Below are 20,376 nucleotides of genomic sequence, written 5' to 3'. Positions count from 1 at the left end.
AACACATCAGGCTAATTCTTGGTCCATTCATCGTCTGTGACGAGTTAGCACTGTGGTTAGAACACCTGGCTGCTGCTATGGCGATCGAGCCTCAAATATCACACGAACCGCATTCATTTTCTATTTACATCGGCCGTCATTTCCGTACTATCAGCGTTGACGCCGCCGAAGACAACGTCCACACTGACATTTCGCGTTTGATGAGACACCTAAAACGTTCACCCAAATAAAATTTCAACGTTCCGGGAGCCAACAAAGCTTAGCTTTGTAACCGTACATCTGCTTAAGCTTTGATTTTCCCAGTGGAGAATACTCGGACCAGAAAACTCAGCCCAGCCGAGCGCAAATGAGCGTGCTCCTCGTCACGAGTGCCCGGCGTATTCCAGTTATACGGGTAGGCTTGCGCCGCGTGAGGAGCTCGCAAAATATATACCGAAGAAAAAAACCGAGCACAAGTTTGCGTGTCTCTCGTGATTACCGCTCGGCGTCAGCCAGCTCGACCTTTGAGAATAGCGTTCGTGGCGTGCCCTTTCATGTACTCTTCTCCTCGCAAGTTGAAGTGCATTGGAAAGTGCATGGGAAGCCCAGAAAAGCTCGTGCTACAGACACCGACTTCGCGAAGATGGCGGCCCCTGTTCTAGCGCGTGCTAACGTGGTCCACTTTGGAAGGGATGCAAAAGCCTGTGGACAAAACGTTCCGGGCCTGCACTCATGGAGAACTTTCACTGGCGAGATCGGAAATCCATGTGGGGTGATATAGCCTGGTCTCCAACGAAGGGAGAGGAGCCGCCAGCTCTGGGGTTTCTTCAGCCTTGCATCACTTGTGCAAGCTGCGCCAGTTCTTGGATTATTTGGACCGCATCTCCGGCTTCAAATTCTGGTCTCTGCCACATGGGATAGAAATCAGGCTGTGCACCGCTCCTCACGTTGCCCTAGGAAAAATTGGTTGGGGCCGCAGTTAAACGTTTACAATCGGCAATATCTCAGTTGAGAAACGTTCTATAGGTAAGGCGCAGAAAACGACGCTTTCAAGGAAGGCTAGGAAATTGGTGTTGTTAGAGAGATGTAAGTATGTGTACCACTTATATACCCTCCAGCTCTGGAATGGCACAGCTGTACATACGGCTTACGAGGATAGTCGTGTCTACTATTAATAATGCGGCACCAGTTTCTATACCGACGAAGTCCACGGAATGATATATTTTGTGCACATGCTGCATTTCATGAAGCCTTAACGCTAGTGAGACATTTAGTAGAAGTTTGAAAACGACGCTTTCCTCCGTAGTAATTTAATTAGGATATATGCCTCAGAAATTGCGAGGATCAAGGCGCGCAGTCGCTGTCATAGCAATTAGCAACGCGATAGCGAACAAACAAAAAGAGGTTATCTTGATTTTTAGACCGGGTTGAACGCCAAAGCCAGAGTGGCGATGCATCGGAATCAGACATGTGATACTTTGTTTATTTTTCCTCATTCCATCCACCTTCAAGTTTCTCTCTCTTTCAGTGCCACAATTTTGCTCCCAAACCTTATATTAACGTCCAGCGAAACTACCTTTGTCATCCACAAGCCTCACCTGAAATATGTAGCTTAATTATTACTGCTGCTTGCATCTCCCCTCATTCGTCAGTGTTCTTTCGCTCCCTTAATCTACAGTGTATTGACGTGCACTGCCACCTCTTACAACTGCTGAGTTTAAGCTCCTTCTACAAAACACATAGAGCCTTGTGACATGAAAGCTTTTAGAGCCTTAAGAATATTTTCATACAGTGTAACGCTCGAGGACGTTGAATGTCAACCGGACGAGTCAGATATGGGTTTTGACTTACTAATGGCCACCCTTTGCCACGATAACCGCTGGCCGGCCCAGCTCCTAGATGGAGAAGAATGATTTTCTCTCATGGCAGATAACGGCCTTGAAATACCGCGACGCGGCAGGCTATGCCAATATAAACTACAGCTGGAGGTATCCTAAAGAGAAACCATCTTTTACAATATATGCAGGGAACGGTTACCGAAGACAATTTCTTTAATGTTAAAGCAATGTATTTTTGCCGACTTGGCCTTTGGTATTTTTGGATACCAATTTATTCTGGTGTCCCATCGTCGAAGCAATACCTTTTACATTTATAGTTAGTTTTGTAAGGCATACACATTTTTAGCTCTCCTGTAATTAGGTGAAGTGGAAAAACTTCAGTCCGGTGAGGGACCTTTTTAATTTAAGCTGCTGGACACCGACGAAATGGAATCGTATATTTTTTGAGATCCGCTCTTGACTTCTAACGACAATCCTTTGAGGCTCGGTAAAAAACTGGCCACACATCACCTTGATTCACTGCCAAAGGTTGCGCCCCTGCCCGGAAGAACCCCCTCTTTGTCCCCTTCTCTTCCAACTCACACCCTTCTTCTCTTCCTTCTCGCTCCCCACACGATAAACGCATTGATCCATTGCTCAATTCAATTGTATTGACCGCAGCTGTATGGTCGCGTACCGTCAGTTGTGATCTTTAGTTTCGATTGGCTTTCGAACATCCAAAGATGAAGCTGGAGATCTGTTTTTTAGGTTTTGGTCTTACGTCATCGGATATTGACAATGTACTCGATGCGTCTAAAGCATGTTTTTTGTATGTTTGCAGTTTGGAAACATCATTAAGCGCCCCGATATTCTATCGCTCCACGCTGCAAATTCAAATGCCACCGGGACCCTTTCAGCCGGAAGACGCACTTCTACATCGCATGCGGCTGAATGTCTCATACACGCGAAACTTCCTATTTAACTTGAAACGGACTACTTCGCTAATGTGACCGCACTGAGATGTGCATGAATACCTGGAGCACCTGCTCTGTGATTGTGCTCTATTTATCGCCTAAAGAGTGTCCCACGTAGCGTTTTTGGGACTGCCGCTTTCCGGGAGCGTTCAACTGAAGGACGTCTTAGGTGTGTGGGCGGTTCCAAAACGTGCTTCACGTGCCACAAAATCTCTGATCGCTGTTTTGCAACACACATGCTTTTACCAGACTCCAGACTCTGCAAAGGACAGTACGCATCGTTGCGCAATAATGTTTTTCCCATCATCCTCATTAACCTTATCTTTGCCACTACAGTAATCTGAGGTAACAAGTTTGGAGACGTAGCCCGGATAACATCGAAATCATTCATGAAAGATCCTTTTCTCGCCCTCTCTCTCTTGTCTACCTGTCCATTGTTTGTGGTCTTCGATTATGGTAGTTTTGTTACGGTCTTTTTTCATTCAATCCCCTTCTTGCGCCCGCCTTCTTCACTGCACTCGCTGTACAAACCGTATCTCTCTTGCAACTAAGTTCGGTAGCGGTGAGAAAGCCTCGGCCCCGAGCTCAACGGAGCCCAACCCCAAAACACCACCCCTCTCCGTAAACACTCGTCGTTCCCTATACGTCTGCTGCTCTCTGTCGGGAAATTACGACGAATTCTTTTTTAAGTGTTGTCGGTATTGCGTATTCAATACTAATATTGCGGAGTTTGCCTTCGAGAGAAGTTCTTGAAGTAACAGCGTAATGCATACCCGCTGGACGGGCAGCAATTGGTCGTGTTAAAACGCGGAAACTACAATTAAGACGTGCACTTTTTCACACTTACTATCAGCACATTTAATGCAACAAGTACCCAAGATTTCTTTAGGGCAGCCGTGGTGAACAAGATGCTTTTCAGAGGCTTCTAGAACGCCTTTTCCACCACGATCTGCTCGACACAATGTACCAAAGTTGTTCCATGTGTCATGCTTCCCAGGCACACGTCACGCTCGGAAAATGCTTCCCTGGATCTACCCGTATCAGTCGCAATCTTCTGTTGGGGTCACGTCTCATCGCCGTAAGCGCATTACTTTCAGTGGTCGGAGGTATCGTGTTCCTAAACCGATAACCTCGTACCTTGCGGTAGGTGTAACGAACGAATAATAGAAATAAAAAAGAGCCTAAAGATATTCCAACAGTAAACGTAAGCGACCACTGCGCCGTGGGCGTTGTGACAAAGGCAGTTTTGCTATAGGTCATCTCAAGGATGCCTTGCACATGGACGAATGTGATTGTGCAGCTGTAGGCCGTGCCCGGATCCAGCTTCGTGAGCGTGACTCTAGCTTCGTGTCCGTCGTCGTTGCAACTAAAGGTGCGCTCGAGCCCTTGGGGGCCCCACAATGTGCCATAACACTTGTTCACAACTCCGATTCTGACGCCGGGTATGATGGCCACGATTTCCACCGTTGTGGGGTTCATGGCTCGCACCAACAGCGGAAAGTCTCGAATACCTGCGCATCAGTAAAAATAATTAAAATTAGTACTTTCTTATAATTCTCAATGAATCTTAACTTTACGGAAAAACCACTTCTGAAATACACTACTTTTGGTGTAACTGTTGCAATAAAACTAAGGGCAAAAGCAATAAATTTTGTAGCACTTTCGAAAGCGGTACCCAAATGCCTTAAAGCAGACAACGATGTTCACCGTTATGAAACAGGGCCCAAGGATTCAATGAAGCAGACGGATGACCATACCGGCACCAAGATTGCAAAGGAGAGCGTAGGTGACGTTGTATGGTCCAGCAGCGGCATTGCGGCGACCTCTTCGCAGTGCTTCTTCGAGCTCAGTCAGCGAGAACGCGACGTCAAGCTCTGCGTGGCATGATGCCCTGTACTTCTGGAAGGATGACCTAGTGGTATTGCGAGAGGCGATAAACTCATCACAGGCCATTGGCTCTGAAGGCTTTGTCATGCCTGCGCAGAAGTCGTCCGCAAGACCTGTTTTGGACAGTCCTCTGTATAACGCTACCCCTTCAAAAGGCATTCTTGATGCCACAGGTGATCGAAGAGGGCGAATCGCATCCCACACTTTGCTTGCTGATGTTATCGGACATAAGGTGGTGCAGAATGGTCTCCACAACGTTTGCTTAAAGACTACAGTTCCTTACGCATTTGCGCTAACATGCTCTGCGCGGTGCGGTAATCTTCTAGCTTTCTCAGCACGACAGTGAATTGCGCGCAGCCGTGCATACTCCCCGTTTACAACAGTAGTGGCACATCGAACAAGGCTTCACTTGGTAACTGTTGTTGTCGGCCATTTTACCATTTGTACGACAGTGTCAATATTGCCAGCGGTATCTTGGAAATGATCGTTTTGAAAGCTGAAAACACCCTAATTTTCAGTGCATGCCATCCTTGGCTGCTACGTCAGGCAAATTCGTTGGAGAGGAATTTGGACAGGTAGATGATCGCTGCCATGAGTATCAACATCGACACACCATGACGCTTCCGATGCAATGTCTGAAGAGGATAGCGTCAAATCAAGCAGACTTCTGTAACCTGCTGCTCTAAGATACGTAGGTGTCCCGTCATTCAAACCACACGTTATTACACTCAATACTTTGCTCAGTAAGTGGCCCCTACTGCATATTCGCTGGGATCCCCATGAGGGACTATGAGCGCTGAAATCCCCATACAGCAAATGGAGATGACAGGGTCCTAAACGAATTATTGGGCACAGATAAGCTCACAGTGGTTTCTGGCTCTAAGTAGACATTAACGACAGTGAAAAAGAAGGATGCACACATCCCCTTCACTTCAACGTACTCCGGTGAGGAAGAGGCCGATGAGAACACTAGAGACGAGGGCAAGTTTATGCACACACAGAGCATAACACGACTGAGTCAATTTGAAATCTTAGCATGATGCTGTAAATAGTTAACCAAGCAAAGCTGGTCAGTTACTCGTGTTTCACAGAAATCTAAAACTGAAAAGTTATAATAATGTACAAATTGACGAAATGCACTTACATTGTCGGAGATTTCATTAGTACTCCTTTGGAAAATCGCTGTCCGTTGGTATATGTTAGACATACCCGCGACACGGATCGGCAATCAAAGAAGATTAGATTTCTAGAAGGGAAGCAGCTTGTGGAAGGACACTGATGACCGAACGAAGTGCTAAAATAAAGACCCGTATTTGACAAGGCTCTTTGTCAAATACTTCTTCATCAGACTCTAGAACTGCTGGCCTCTCCGGTCATCCAGATACGCTTTGGGACCGCTGGAAGCTGAATACAAGGGCCGCTGATGTGACGGATTCACCTTATGTGCCAGGCCTGAGGTCACCATAGTCCAGTTAGGCACCAAATGTCTTGAACGATGTGCAAGCCGGGGGCTCTCTTGTGATGAGTCAGCAATGACTTCGCCATGCGTTCCTCGCAATGTCCACAGGTGCTGTTGAAACGAGGCATTGCCTCTAGCGTTATCTTTGTTCGGTTTAATGCACCTTGGTGTTAGTGATTATCACTGTATTACTATATTCTCTTTTGCTGCTGTACCAGCATTTTTACGGGGGCATGCCGCGTAAGTTGCTGCATGTGACGCGCCCCAGTTGGCACACTTTGCCTCTCTCCTTGATGGAGAAACTTTGTAACTATGAAGGCCAGAGCACACCTTGCAACGCAATAGTCTGCGACAAAACTTGGCAAGGTGTCCATGGCGGTGGCATTTGTAGCACTGTAGTGCTGTTTCAATGTACTCTTTGAGAGAGTGGCTCGTAAAGCCCAGGAAAACACGTATGGGCAGCGCGCTACCAAGTCGAAACAATAATACAATGCTTCGAATAGGACACTCCTCCACTGGTTGTGACGGTTGCGTACAACTTCGCTGCCTCAAAACCGTACATGTTACTGTGAGCTTCCTTATAACAACAAATTTGAAGTAAAGGTCGTTGGAGCAGCGAAGAAGAAGCAAATGGGCTGCAATCATGCACTTAAACAGACTCGATGGTCGTGAAGGCTGCGTGGAGCTTAGATACTTCAGCATTCCGCGTTATTGTGAGCTTCCTTATAGCAACCACGGTGAAGTAGAGGTCGTCCCAGTGGTGCAGAAGAAGCAAACTGGTGAAATCGTAGTCTTAAACTGTCGCCATGGTTGTGAAGGTTGCGTACAGCTTCGGTACCTATAGTCTTATGCATTACTGTGAGCATTCTTATAGCAACATAGATGAAATAAATGTCGTTGCTGCAGCGAACAAGAAACAAATGAGGTGCAATCGTTGAATTTAAAGGGACCGTGCAACCCTCTTTGAGCAGTGCACGTAAACCTGCGCGAAGCTTAGCTTACACTACCACAAATACCTGAACCAAATATTACACGTGCACCTGAAGCGGTGAGCAGGCAAATCGCTGTGAAACACGCGAAAACCCCGACCGCGTTCTCTTCAGCTCTACTCATTAGGCAACCCAGGCATGGCCTAAACGACGTCATTGAGGCCATGGCTCTCTGATCGGCTGTCACTCGTCAACTTCGCGGCTAATTTCTCGTATTTACTGTGACGATACGCCGTAGTCAGCGCTTTGTGCGAACCTCTTCTATGCCTGAACCTGTAGGCACAGTTGTGCGCCATTTCTTTTGCGATTTGAATGCGCGCGGAGTTTCAGTGATAAGCTCAATACTCCCCTTTCTACAAGACCACTCGAACACAAACGTTTAATGCTTCAAAAACGCCCATACCAGCCGGAGCGCGCGCTTGCGAGCAGCCACCCATGCCTGCTTTTTTGTGGCACCAGAACGTAAATAGACCCCTCCACGTTGCGGAGAAAAGGAGAAAACTCCTCGGCCTGTCATATAACCGAGGCCGCGGAAAAGAACGCCGCGAGCCGCCCCCCTTTTCGGGAGAGAGCGCGCAGCTTTCGACGCGTTGTCCGCAGTCGAGTTGAGGGGGAATGATTATGCGGGATTTCTCATCGCGCGTAGTTTCGGTGATAGTGAACAGATTTTCATAATTCTTGCGGGAGGATATTGCTGGGAAAATAGACTTTAACCCTAAATACATTCCTAGTAGTCGATGGTACCTGCTGCAGGGTCCCTTTAACGGTCGTCATGGTCGTGAAGGTTTCGTGCAGCTTCGCTGCCTTCAAGTCTTACTGGTTACTGTGAGCGTCCTTATAGCAACAACGATGAAGTAAAGGTAATGCAGCAGTTAATAAGAAGCAAATCTGCTGCAATAGTGGACTTAAACAATCGTAATGGTCCTGAAGGTGCTTACAGCTTCGCTAACCGGTGAAGTGTTAGTGTGAGCGTCCTTATAAGAGCAACGATGCAGTAAAGCCCGTCGCTGCAGCGAAAAAGGGGCAAGTCGGCTGCAGTCGTGGAATTAAACTGTTTTGATAGCCGTAAAGGCTGTGTAGAGCTTCGCTACCTTCAAGTCCTCCGCGTTACTGTGAGCTTCCGTATAACAACAACGATGCAAGAAAGGTCGTTGCAGCAGCAAAGAAGCAAATCTGTCGTGGTCGCGGAATTAAACCGTCGTGACGGTTGTGGACGGTGCGTACGGCTTCTCTACTTTCAAGTCTTACGCGTTTTTGTGTGAGCTTCCTTGCAGGAAAAAAGATGAAGTACAGGTACTTGCAGCAGTTAAGAAGCAAATGTGGTGCTATCGGAGACTTGAACCGTCGTGATGGTCCTGAAGTTAGCGTACAGCTTCGCTACCTTAAAGCCTTGCGCGTTACTGTGCGCTTCCTTATAGGAACAATGATAAAGTCAGGCAAGTTGCACTAGTGACGAACAAGCAAATCGGCTGCAATCGTGGACTTCAACCCTCGTTGTGGTTGTGAAGGTTGTGTACAGCTTCGCTACCTTCACACCTTACGCGTTACTGTGAACTTCTTTAAAGCTACAAAGATGAACTACAGGTACTTGCATCATCGAAGAAGCAAATCGGGTAGAATCGTAGACTTCAACCCTCGTTGGGGTTGTGAAGGTTGCGTACAGTTTCGCTACCTTCACATCTTACGCATTACTGTGACATTCCTCACAGCAACAACTATGAATTACAGGTACTTGCAGCAGCGAAGACTCAAATCGGGTGCAATCGTGGACTTAAACCCTTGTTGTGGTTGTGGAGGTTGCGTACAGCTTCGCTACCTTCAAATCTTACGCATTACTGTGAGCGTCTTTACAGCAACAAAGATGAAGTACAGGTACTTGCAACATCGAAGAAGCTAATCGCGAGCCATTGCGGACTTAGCCGTCGTGATGGTCGCAAAGCTTGCGTACAGCTTCGCTACCTCGGAGTCTTGCGCGTTACTGTGCGCTTCCTCATATGAACAAAGATAGTGAGGGAAGTTTCAGCAGTGACGAATAAGCAAATCGGCTGCAGTCGTGGATTTTTACCCTCGTTGTGGTTGTGAAGGTTGCGTACAGCTTGGCTACATTCAATCGTACGCGTTACTGTTAGCTTCCTCGTAGCAGCAAAGATAAAGAAGAGGTCGTTAGAGCAGCGTATAACAAGCAAATAGGCTGCAAGCGTGAACCCTCATGGTGGTCATGAAGTTACTGTACAGCTACGATACCTTCAAGTTTTACGCGTTAGGGTGTGCTTCTTCCATTTTTCCTCGGGTACGGCGCATAGTTGCTTCGGCGGCCCGTATCACCCTAAACTGGCGACGGCTTCCTTGAGCCGCTGGTCCGGCAGCTGGCTTAGCTGCCGCGGCAGACGAAGCACTCCTTAGTTCTTTCTCTTTCTCTCCTGTCTCAGGGAGTGATCGCATCATCCACGAAACACGACGGAGCGCGCTACTTTGGCATTATCTCGCTGCGGTTCCCTGCTGCAGAGCACGTCTTGCCAGGTCCTCGTGGCATACCTCTTTCCTGCTCACACTTCCGCCATACCCTCCTCCAGCGCGTTCCTCCTCGCACTTTTTTCGGTGTCCTCCTCGATGTCCGTTACATCGACTGACGACACCGAAGCAGTACGCAAAACTGCGTTGTATAAAGGAGACAAATTGATTCACGTTTGAACTCCTTAGCATTCTTGAGCGTTGACTTTGTGTGCATGCACGTGTGAATGGTTGTTGGTATGTTCGCTCTTCTTGTTGATGTGTGTGTGTGTTGCGTTCATGAAAAGGCCGATCTTCTTTACTTATGATCGTTAATGGAGTGATATACCTGCCTCCGGAACGCAGCACGTAATCAGAGTGTGCGACGTATGAAATCACAAAACGTAGCAAGACAACGAGACAGTATGTAAGAAGAAAAAGTAAAAAATAGCAAAACACTAAATAAAAAACATAGCAAGGAATTATTACAAATCACAGGCCATCTCCACTAATGTGAAACCTGGGGATGGGTGAAGCATGCAGTGTATCATTGTATTCAAAGATTGTAAGTCTCTCTCTTGACACCGGGCGCGCGTTGATTGGGCGCCGGGGAAGCGCTGGTGAGGGGTCGAATCGCGCGCTTTCTAGGGCGGTGTTGCATTCTCTTGCGTTGGACCGGATTTAAGTAATTTGCATCCCGCATATGCCCCAGCTTGGGGTAGTGGCATGGGTCAACGCGATCGCAGTGCAATGCCCGACCTATAGGATCGTCCGCGGTGATCAAGGAGACCCCGGAAACAGGTAAGTGTGCCTTTTCTTTCTTCGACCAAGCACCCCAGATCAGTCTTAGTGTCAAGAGCCGGTGGGTACTTGAGTGTTTAAGTCCACGATTGCAGCCGATTTTCTTCTTCGTTGCCGGAACGACCTTTTCTCCTTCATTGTTGCTACTAGTGTGAGCTTCGTTCACTTTCTTTGAAGTGATAATCGTTGGGCATCACCTTGGAGGGGGGCTTCGCTTTGACGTCTCTTTTTCTTTGCGAGCAGGTTTTGCCACGATTACGCCTAATGCTGGAGTCTTTCTCGTTCCGAGCACGTGTTGGCACGATTATGGCTAACGCCGGAGTCGCTTTCGGACAATCGTGGCCAACCTCCCTAATATTGGATATGCTTGGCTTGACAAACATGCGCCGGGGACGTTGGGCGGTAGCCGCGAGGCACGCACACAAGAGTACTAGGCATGTTTTTGTCTTTTAACTCCCGGGAGGCCACTGCAGTGTTTGCCAATGTCTTCAAGTGGATATGCTCGGCTTGACAAATGTGCGCCCCGGGGTGCTGACCGGTCCCATGAGACACGCACACACGAGCGCCTAAGCATTTTCCTGTTTTTTGACTGCCGGGTGGTCGCCGTAATCTTGAGCGATCTCCCTTAGTGGGCATGCTTTGCGTCAGAAACATGCGTCGAGGACGTTGGGCGGCTGCGGCAAGCACGCAAACACGAGCGCTAGGTGTTGTCTTGCTTTTGTTAACTGCCAGGGAGTTGCCGCGAAGCCTGTCACCGGCTTTTGTTAACTGCCGGCACAAATAAATTAGGCTTTTCTAAACAGTGTTGCTGTTGAAAGCCCTATTAAACGAGTCGGTTAGATGATAACGCGCTCTTTTGTGGCCCGCTCAGTTCAAAGGTTGCCATAACTAATTTTAGAGCGCAGGTCTTTGCCTCAGCTGCTGTGGTATCGCGTCGTCCGTCGCCGTAGGCCCCATTTTAGCCGAAAGAGCGATGAGGACGCCAAAGAGAGAGAGCGGGGGAAAGCGAAAGGGTAGAGTATGTTGGTGAGCACGTTTATTTAATGTGATTGCGAATAACATAGGCAGCATCTGACCTCATGCTAAAGTCGTCAATTTCGCTGTCGACAATACTATCTTCTTTACCGGAAGCTTAGCCCATGATTTAATTGATGATGCAACATTATTTTACTCAAACTGGATGCGTGGATGCAACAAAATGTTTGAAAAAAGATTGGTAAGACTAAAGCTGTACTTTGAGGACTAGACATGACACCGTAATAATCATGAACACAATATGTCACTATCAACAACCGCGGGAATGGCACCAAGCATTAGGACTTTAGAGGCAATTTTTCACGAAACGTTTTCCGGGGGATAGCTACGTAAGTTCTCGAATCGCGAAGTTATCACAGGTAGTTGAATTAATTTACCGCATCCATCACATATTACAGCTTAACATTGTGTTATTTATATATAACACTGTGTGTTTGTGCAGAATTGATTATTGCCACTTAGTATCGCATCACTGGGAGGAGGTCCTGCTGCGTGGACTTCGAGTTGGGGTGGCCCTCTCTCCTGCTGTAACCCGGGCGTGGACCCCACAATGCCATGCCCCGTTTACCAACACTTGCCCCTTCTGTACGGCTCCTGCCGAGGACGCCCACACCAACCACCTGCTATGGACATGCCCTTCCATGACTGCAGCGAGATCCCGACACATTCGCTGCACGGACCTGCATCCTCGGAGACCCCTCGATTTCCAACGATGGCTGTGGGGGCACCACCACCGCTGTCTTCTGAAATTCCTCCGGGAAACGGGTGCCAACTTGCACCTCTAGGAGGTTATGCCAAAGAGCATACTATCGCAATAAAAAAAAACTACACAAACGAATCTACATAGTGTGCACAGATTACAAAAAAAAATGTTTATTAGAGTTCTTGAAAATATTCCTGTGTGTTCACACACGCAAGATTTAGTCCTGAAATATAAAGCTGGTTCCAAAAATCTTCCTAGGGTGCTTCGTGAGGTGTGCTCCGCGGTGGCGACGCGCTACGAGATAACGCCTCAGTAGCGCGCGCCGTCGGGCGTTCACTAATGACATGTCCACTTCATGAGACGAAGGATGTGCTGCCCGAGCTGAGGCAGACCGCGGGCGGCGCCAGAGTCCAGAGGTGTGCGCCATCTGCCCCAGCAGCTATGTGCCGTCCCCGAGAACACTCTGCAGTTCGGGGTGCGCTACAAATTTCTCGCTATGGAGTATCTTAGTCATCAGTCTAATTCTTTAAATAATGAAAAACTTCTTATGCAGGCAATTCCTTCTAAAGGTGGGCTTTTGGCACTAAAAAAAAAGAAAAGAACTCACCAGGATTTATCCATTCCTGAAAAAAAGATACGACAAACTTATTTTTGTTAAACACGTGAAAAAACAAACTTCTAACACGTTTCATCTCGCTCAAACATCTTTGGGTAAAATGTGTAGCAAAGGTTATACACCAAATAACGCGTACCATTTCCTACTGACCTTTTTTCTGGGACAGAGAAAGAGATAGTTTTCGCTTTACGGTCGAATGCGCGTTCGTTTTTTTCGAGCAAAGATGTCTATGGCTGGGTTCCAGAAGATCGTATCCGGTGAGAGACGCAGCGCAAACTTACAATTCTCAGCATATTAAAGCAATTCACAAGGAGTAAAACGGGTCCTTGGACCTGCATCTGTTGACATGACACGGCTGACATCGCCAGAAAAAAATTTCGTATCTTTAGCGGTGAGACGGACATTAGGAGAATCGGAGTAAGCTTGGTTTTTGTAGGCTGGCTTTCTCACAGTGTGTCCTGCGCAGAAAAGCATCCCCATCTACGGAAATAGTATGGTTACAGCCTTACTTTATACTTTTCTTTACCACCGCACCCTTTTCTCGAGTCACGTACACTTCCCGCCACGTGCAGCATCTGTCTGGCCACCAAAACCTGGACCGCGTTTGTGCTCCTTTCATTGCAAATGTCGGCGAAAGGCGATAGTCTTTCATCGACATTTGCATCCAAAGGCATTTGCAACGTCGACGAAGGACGACAGTCTTTTGTCGACATTTGACAAGTAAATGCCTCCCTTCGCTTTCCCGCTGACCTCTCATGCTGATCCTCTCCCGCCTCGTTCCTCCCAAGGTAAACACGCCGGAGGTTTGCTCAAGTAAATTTAAATTTACCGCGTTCCACTGCTCCAGGCCGGGTGCCTGGATGTCAGCGCTGCCGCAGCGCTGACATCCTCGATTGACGTTGGATACGGGCGTCAATCGAGGGGCCCTACTTCAACGTCTGTAGAAACTCGCTGCTCTTCTCCACGTGCATTCCAAGCAGAGCATGGAACCTATCTAGTAGAACCTTTCGTAACTGTTGCGATTCATTTCTTCAAATGCCGCCAGAAGCTACACTGGCGCGAGCGACAGCAGGCGACGAGTGAAATTTTTTTTCTGTTGTGGATCTAATATTTCATTTTCTACTGCAAAAGTCAAGCATCCATAATGTTTTTATAAAGTGACACTGCAAACATCACTTATGTATTGATTTTATGCGTCATGTTTGCATAATGTTTCTTGTGCGACAATGTTGACAATTATGAACGTTGCCACCGGTCTTGAACGTTAGGCTTGTCTGTGGGCATATAAACCCATTGTGCAACTTTTGTTTTAATTTGGCCGGGTGACTGAATCCAGTTACAGACATGGGTTTAGCTTGCCATGCCTGTTCTAGCGTTGCGCGGTGTATGAGAAGTGGTATATGATGATGAGTACTCGGGAAGGCACTGCTTCGCTACTTCTTGGGTACTGCTCGTTCATTGTTTTATTATGAGCCTATTACCGGACCAACAGCCATGCAGCCGCCGTCTTTCTATAGGTACGTTGCTAAAACACTTAGATGCTTTCAGTGGGGCAACCCAGACTTTGATATTAGAACCTCATCTGCAACTAAGATATGACAGAAATTGGCTGTTGGGCAGTTGGATGACCGGCAAAAAGAGGAGTCGCGCGGGGCCCGCTGGCAACAATTAATATAAGCGGTGCTTCCTGCAGACGATCGTGACTTCGGGTAGCTGCATGGCTGGAGAGCTCTGCCGACGTGTAACCGGCTTGCAGCATTTGTTGTGGTCCCTCTCCACGGTTCCCGCAATGCGCACGCACTGAGACTCCAGAGCATGCTCTTTTTGAGTTTGGCGTGGCCGCACCATTCTGGGTTTTACTAATATAATCTTTGTGCTTTGGCTAGGAGCCCACACCAAATCGAAAGACCCGTTCGCAAGCTTTCTGCTGTGTGTGGGTGCCTTTGTCGTTTGGCGCCAACGAGGTGTGGCCGTCTTACAGGCACGATGAAAGCGTACCATGTACCCCCGTGTTGTGGCGCGTTCGTAAAATGGCCATACAGCACCTCACGCATGAGCTGGTGGCGCTGCGGAAAGTTATTTCGTCCTGTGTTGTCGACTCGCTTCCTCAAGGTCGCCAATAACACCTCCCTTGATGTTATTGATTTTTTTTTTCATCGGCCTTTAGTGCCAAGAAGGGTGTCGCGTAGACTACGCGGCTAAGAACAAAAGCCTGCACTAATCTGACGAGATTACCTTCTTTCATAGCATGATGCCGGTTGGCAATTCTGGAGATAAGGCGGACTGTCTGGTGTACACTCGTTTCGAGCGCCTTTACGATCTCTGTATTACAACCATTGGCCTGTATGCGAAGACTAAGTGCTCTGGTGCTCTGTATCATGGGAATGGGTCTGCCGTCCGCATATAGCTGGATATTGGCAACATCTCGGTCTCGTATGCAGCCTCTCCTGGTTGGTCTGTAAATAAGTAATTCAGATTTTTGCGGCGAGCACCTAAGGCCCTTGGGGGTCATATAAGCCACTACCACGGCTCTCGCCTGTTGCAGTTTTAAGTGCGAATGCACTTTATAAGCGACCCCAAACCATCCACCGCCGGCGGCGTCGGCGGCGTCGGCGTCCGCAGTGCTCCTCTATATTTAAAAAAGAAACAGCATCCGGCGCCAGGTTTCGATCCGAGGACTTTGCGGCCGCAGCGCGACGCTCTACCGACCAAACCACGGACACGACGCTGATATCAGTGTTAGTGACGCGCCTTATATCTTTAACGCATTCAAACTACGTCGTCAGCGGCGTGCGTTGGCGACTCAGCGGCGTTATAGCGGCTTGATAACTGCGTGGTGTACACGTGATACTACAAACCCGATGGAAGAGATGGAAGAGAAGGCGGCGAGGCGGTGGGCTGCGGGGGCCGAGCGCAAGCGCCGCAAGCGGGCCGACAACCGTGCATTCGCACTTTCACATTCTCCCCCTCGGGGAAATGCGGGGGAATTTTTTCTTTAATTTTTCCGTCACTGCCACCGGCAACCCACAGTGTGACGTTATCAGCATATATGCTGTGGTGCAGTCCTTCTATTTTGTTTAGCTGCTGTGGCAGATTAATCATGGTGACATTAAAGAGAAAGGAAGAGAGGACAGACCCTTGCGGCGTCCCTCTGCTACCAATTTTCATCTCGCCAGATTTCAATCTTCCAATAAGTAGTTGTGCAGTCCACCCCGAGAGAAAATCTTTGACATAGTCAAAGACCTTTTTTCCTACCTCAAGCTGGGCGAGGTTGGAGAGCACTGCATTATGTCGCACATTGTCGAAAGCTTTTGTTAGGTCGACGACTAGTACTGCCCTGGTATCTAGTCGTGAGCACCCGTCTGCATCAATAATTTGGTGCTTAAGTCGGAGCATAATGTCCTGAGTTGAGAGTTTTTGTCAGAACCCAATCAGGGTGTGGGGATACAGATCTTTCTCCTCCATGAATTTGTTGAGCCTATTCAGAATTACGTGTTCCAATAGTTTGCCTACTCACGAGGTAAGCGATTTGGGTCTTACGTTTTCGAGGTGGAGTTCCTTGCCTCGTTTAAAAATACAAAAAAACAATCCTAGCTGATTTCCATTGTGGTGGTAAGGTTCCCCTTTCCCAGCAGTGGTTCATGTACTTGGAGAGTGCGTCTATTGAGTGTTCGTCCAGATTTCTAGGCATTTTGTTAGTTATTCCATCAGGACCCGGGGCAGACTTAGTACGCAGGGAATGTAGGGCTGGTGGAAGTCTACAAAGGTGAGGATGACTTTTCACCCAACGCTCACTGCGAAAAAGAGGACGACCTGTTCGATGCATATGACGACGATTATTAGCACCGCAGCTGTGCAAATAAAAAATGATACTGGAACTTAACTATGTGCCCGGCAATGCTCATCTACAAAAGCTTCGTGATCCGAGTCTTGCGCGCCAGTGTAAGATTCTCCGAATTCTTTTTCGTTTGGTAGTATCTTTGATTCCCGTACTCCGTGCGCTTGTAAAGACATCTACAAACCACAATCTGAGTTTCACAGCTTCGGTTAAAATAAATATCCCCTTATGACCGTCTACAAGTGCTCGGGCTACTGATGAAAACAAGAACTCGGCCGATGCGCCACACACTTACGTTAAGAACGCGCAGAATCGGTGTAAACACCACAGCTGAGGCGATGACCAGCACGACACTTAGCAAGATACCGTTTCCACAATGCATGTCTTTACGTCGCTTTACCGGCCACAACCGCAGCTGTGGTGGTCGCTGTAGGCTGTTGACGCTCCGAAATTCACACAGCCGCCCTGACACGTGAGCCACAACGTTCCATGAGCCACAAAGCTTTCGACCCGCTCATTTGAAACTGGGCAAGTCTCCTGGAACGGAAGGGCCCATATTTTATCTGCCGTTATCGCTTGAACATACGCAAGGGGGGTGGAAGGGTTGCACAGCGGCTGCCTTTGGTGTGTTCAGTGGGCAACCGCACCCGCCATCACAGTGTTAGATAGGGGAATGATATTCAATGGCGTCCCGAGGGTGCTATCAGCTGATGCGCAGACAAAAAAGCTATAAGCAGCCCGATAAGAGCTCAATGGCTTGAGCTCAAACACTTGAGACCCCTATCTTTCGCCACTGCTCGCCCAACTAGCCTTCCCTGATGCCCACTACGATCGTTATTTCCTTGAATTCCTGAGCGGGAGGTAACGTGCTATGGGAGAACGGCGATCAGCAATAATGACCTCAACAGCTTCAACTGAAGCGAACTGTCATATTGTAAATCTTTCCCCTACTTCCATCGTTCCGCTATGAAAGGCGAAAAGCAATATCTCCGGCTGCTCCAGAATTACGCCACTTCTCACCCCTGCACACTGCACTGCCCAGTTCTCCACACTGTGTAAGTGGTGCGATGCCCTGGACACCCTAAACCCCCATGGTGCAGGAGTGTCCGGGAATCAACAAAATTCATGGAATTTTCTGAACGAGCTCCAATACAGGCACCATGCTTTGGTTAGTGGAACGAGCCTGGTTGTATCGAGAGTATCCAGTGTAGTTTTAAGCTAATGACCAACATCACATTTTGATGATCACAGTAAAGCTCGATCTCCCGGGCGTTCCTTCTCGCCATGTGTGCCTCCCATGCGTGCAAGTGGACGATGCCACAACTTCTTCAATCGAGGTTCGCTGCGTTTTATGGACGTGGAAAGGGCCTTCCTCCTGGGAAATCATGCACATCGAGCTACTCTCGAGTGCAACACAACGCAGCTGGAGTGACAAGCATCTGGAAAGACTTTATTGCAGATCTATATGTTAAAGATAGGGTCGTCGTCACTGTCATCCCCATCATTTTCATCATCATCCTTGTCAGACTCATTATATCTCCTCCGGAACGAAGGGCTCGGCGAAGTATTTAGCCGAGGGGATTTTCGCTCCAGAATTTGATTAGTTTTTCTCCCCTTCGAGTCCTTGGTCTCCCCGCAGTTCATTGGCCGTCACATGGTAACTTTTGGGCGAAACGAGTGGCCTACTTGCTGTCTGTCAACTGCGTTACGTGCTTCCCAAAACCACATTTTTCAGCTGACTTTCAACGAGAATCTCTTGCACCTTAGTTTGTGGGCTAACCCATGCTGCTCTGTCCTTACGTCTAGTATTACCACGCGCAATCTTCTTTCCGTGGTTCATGCGACAGACCTCATTGAGACTGAACGTTTATGCCCCTATGTCATCCCCGGAAGTAGGTATTGCTTGTTAACCAGCGCGTAAATGCTTCCACATTTCCATATGGACTCAACAGCAAGCCCGTCTGGCTGTCTGTAACGCTTCATGTGTCGCAGTTTCGTCGAGTACAAAATGGCCGGCAGTAAAAGGTGCTTAGACTTTAACTATTCGATATCAGAATCCTTATATTGCCCCCCCTCCCCGCCCCAAAAAAAAAGTGGCGTCCCAGCATGTCGTTTGCGTAGAGTAGTGAAGACTGCGGTGTATTTATGTGTGCGTTTCACGCGGGTTTTTACACATAAAAGCGTAGGGCCTGCACGTTTACAAATTAGACCGCTTATATTGAACCCTGGAGAATTTCTCCCAGTGAACCTTTTGAGAAAAAGTAATAAAACCAACCTTGCAGGCATTTCGCGTTAGGGCTTCACAGGTATGAATGTGGTCTTATAGTGTATTTCTTGAATGGTCCCAAGCCGGCCCTACCTAAGCATCGCACTACAAATAATGCACCTAAAACGGCTTCCTATCGAGGAATGTGTTGAAGTACTGATTCTAAATTTGGGGCTGAAAGTATAATGCTTTTTAATTTCTTTTTGTTGACTTGTATCAGCCCTAATAACGTTCCCAAGATAGATATAAGCACTGACATTCTCAATAATTTCTTTACATCTTTTGAAGGCGTGTTTTTGCGCGTTTGTAAACTTTTATATATGGTTTCCGGTCTTTCTTTTTAGCGCCCTTTCCCGAAAAATTGGTTTGTTGGGGTGTTTGTCATGGTCAAACTGCAAGCGTGCAGCTTTCTCTCTTTTTCTTCCTCCCTTTGGAACCTCTACGATTTCACTTGCTGGAATTCAAACCGTGTAGCCAAACTTTGTAAGTGTGATTGTGGAAGCATGTCTTATTATTTGTTAGTAGACTGTCTGAATAGCACGACGTCATGCGAAACCTCAGGTACCTCCTGTTGTCCCTCGTTATTCGCAGCATTAATTTTCCCCAAATACGCTTCCCAAAATGTACCTCTAGATAAGCCGCAAACAATGTTGGAGCCGCAAACACACTTCTCGCAAAAATGATAAGGCCCGGGTTAGCGCAGTGGCAACACACTTGACTTTTGCCCTATAGACTCTTCAAAATGGTGACGCTGTGGCTGCAGCGCAAAAACCGTGTTAGTTCCTCGTCTCCCTTCTGTACATTGACGGTTGCTTTCGCGGCGATACCAGCATGAATAGATAGCCAAAGTTGAGACCGTAAACAAAAGCCGCTTGAGATGATGCCTCGTGACTCATCCTGGTGGCTCATTTCTGTGGTACGCCGTACTGACCGCTGACACTTTAAACCATATCAATGCACTACGCACATTGCAAGTGAGAAATATCCGAATAGTAGATATCCAACTGCATTTTCTCTCGTTCGCAGGAGCAAAGGGAGTGACGCCAAGAAGGTGTTTTGATGAATTGAATTGAATGACATTTATTTAGATGGGGAGGCCACGTGGCCGTAGTTGGGGAAGGGGAAGAAGAGGAGAGGGGGAGGTGATCACTCAATCGTTAGAGATGACTCCTTGGAGATAGATGATAAGTGATGTCCTTTGGGAGGGGGGGGGGTAGTGTAGACCCCATCTCACACTACGCTCGCCAGGCCACTCTTAATGGAAAACACACCTAGAGCATGTAGAAAATTTCGGTCTTCGTACGAGGGTCATGAAGGAACGAGTTGGGGGGGGGGGCAGAGCACTGAGCAAAGAATCGTGAATAAATGCGAAAGCTGCACAGTGCCAAGTGAGGAGCTTGAGGTCTGAAAAACATTCTGCTGGCAATGGAGACAGTACGGAAAGGCTGAAGGGTCCAAGTGCAACCATTTCTGAAGTGTAGAGGGTGTAAGAGCAGCATTAGCCTTTGTCTTGTTAACAAAA

The 20,376-nt window shown here is 47.9% G+C and overlaps 1 long non-coding RNA gene across 1 annotated transcript; it reads right to left on the bottom strand.

Moving 5' to 3' along the window:
• Positions 1 to 1,747: 1,747 nt before the first annotated feature.
• Positions 1,748 to 17,056, bottom strand: LOC144141082 (uncharacterized). Its single transcript, XR_013316425.1, has 3 exons — positions 16,884 to 17,056; positions 12,742 to 12,757; positions 1,748 to 4,281 (listed from the first exon to the last, which is right to left on the bottom strand). It is a non-coding gene; the product is annotated as an uncharacterized LOC144141082 (long non-coding RNA).
• Between the last annotated feature and the right edge of the window lie 3,320 nt (positions 17,057 to 20,376).

The sequence above is a fragment of the Haemaphysalis longicornis genome, unplaced genomic scaffold (assembly GCF_048455015.1).
Source record: "Haemaphysalis longicornis isolate Haplotype H1 unplaced genomic scaffold, Haemaphysalis longicornis Haplotype H1 scaffold_6, whole genome shotgun sequence".
In the NCBI taxonomy this organism is placed as follows: domain Eukaryota; kingdom Metazoa; phylum Arthropoda; class Arachnida; order Ixodida; family Ixodidae; genus Haemaphysalis; species Haemaphysalis longicornis.
Note: the sequence above shows the minus strand (reverse complement) of the source record. Positions and strands in the feature narration are given on the sequence as shown.